Below are 1,796 nucleotides of genomic sequence, written 5' to 3'. Positions count from 1 at the left end.
TACTAACATTTATCTATAATTTATAGCACTCATTAATGTATAAACAAAAAAGAGAACACATTTTTAGAAGAAAATAAAGATCAATCAATATTTAAAAATTTAGGAGAAGTAAAAAGCAAAATCTCAAAACAGGAACCACCATTCCCTATACAATGTGCACGCTGGAAGGTATGCTTCCCTAAGGCAAAAGAAGATGTACATTTTTAAACTGACTACTCAAACATAACCTTTGCTATTCCATTATTTAATTCGTTCACATATTATTTACTTTAATAATAAGGCATTTTAATTTGATACACATTTAACATTTGGAAGATTCCTTTTGCCACCTGGATTGTTAATTATCTGGTTAACAGAAAAGAACCGCACAACTGGTACATCCTTGTGTTTCACAGACTGTACATATATGTTGCATGCAAGAATAAAGTATGTAAATTCTGAAACAGAACTAAAAACTAAGGATGACATGAACAGAGTTTTGTGGCAAACTGCAAATCATACCTGATATCTTAAGGACAGCATCAAAAATTCACATCCCAGTTTCAGCAAAACATAGATTTTAAGTAGTATTGATAAGACAACCAAATGTACAACCCTTGTATATATTCACCGAAGAATCACAGTATGTTTGGGAATTTCAAAATTCAACCTATGACAATAAAATTCCAAATGTGAAACAGAGGCACAAAACAAGATTCTTCACTTTTTTAAATATGGAAAACAGACCAAACAACTCGATGATACACTAATAAAAAATACTATGATACTAGCAAACTCAAAGAATCTTAATAAAATGAAATATAAAGGTGCATAATCAGGCCAACACTGGTTTGAAAATAAATGGACAGTATGGACTTTTCCTTTTATGAAGACTTTCCTTTTATACTGTCACTCCAGTTCTTCCCAGTTATCAGTAAGATTACCTTTGCTTTGCCGTTTAGTACTGACCAACTTTCCAGCTGATTTGATGCACCACTTGGAGCTATCACCTGAGCTGGCCAGGGTAGTATATTCAGTAGAGCCTTTAGTATCCTCTTCCCAGGCTGGCCAGGACACATGGTCACTCAAGGTGTCACTTGAATCAGCTGCTACATCTTCAAGAGCAATTTTTGGAGGCTCCCAACCTTCGATCTCATCTGGTTTTTTAGACTGTATAATTCTGTCTTAAAACCAAATTGTCCCCAAATCCAGATTTCTTCTTTGTCTTCAACTCTTCCTTCAATCGTACATTAGTTCCTTCAGACCTGGGGGAGTGCCATCTTTCAAGCAGATGCTGTTCATCATCCTCATTAAGCAGAGAAGTCACTTCCTTCCAACCTGGGAAACTGACTGGGAAACTGAACCTGCGCAGTGGCGTCCCCTCCCGCAGACGGACCTCCTCCTGGCGGGAGTCACCCAGACGCACTTGGCTCTTGTTCAGCTCCCACATGCTCCGGGGCAGGGTCTCCGGGCGTTGGGGTCTGTCTTCTCCCTTCTCCGCAGGGCACTGGCCAACGGGTGGATGCTCGGCGTCCCCTGCACTGGACCCCCAGCGCTAGCTGCTGCCTCTGCCGCCGGCCAGTGGGTTCTGCCCTGTTAGCTCCCAGAGCTGTTGCTGGCTTTTCATTAAGGCTCTTCTCTGATGTTTGTTCCAGCTTGTTCTAGACCTTTGGACTAGCCCATGTATATTGGTTTGCTCAAGCAGCTGCAATGTAATATACCAGAAATGGAATGGCTTTTAAAAAGGAATTTATTAAGTTGCGAGTTTACAGTTCTAAGGCTAGACAAATGTCCAAACTAAGGCATCCAGAGAAAGA

The 1,796-nt window shown here is 40.2% G+C and overlaps 1 pseudogene; it reads right to left on the bottom strand.

Annotated features, from left to right (window-relative positions):
• Positions 1-888: 888 nt before the first annotated feature.
• LOC143679239 (testis development-related protein pseudogene) lies at positions 889-1,429 on the bottom strand (annotated as a pseudogene).
• Positions 1,430-1,796: the final 367 nt, after the last annotated feature.

This window comes from Tamandua tetradactyla, chromosome 4, assembly GCF_023851605.1.
Source record: "Tamandua tetradactyla isolate mTamTet1 chromosome 4, mTamTet1.pri, whole genome shotgun sequence".
Classification (NCBI taxonomy): domain Eukaryota; kingdom Metazoa; phylum Chordata; class Mammalia; order Pilosa; family Myrmecophagidae; genus Tamandua; species Tamandua tetradactyla.
This window is presented reverse-complemented; position numbering and strand designations above follow the sequence as displayed.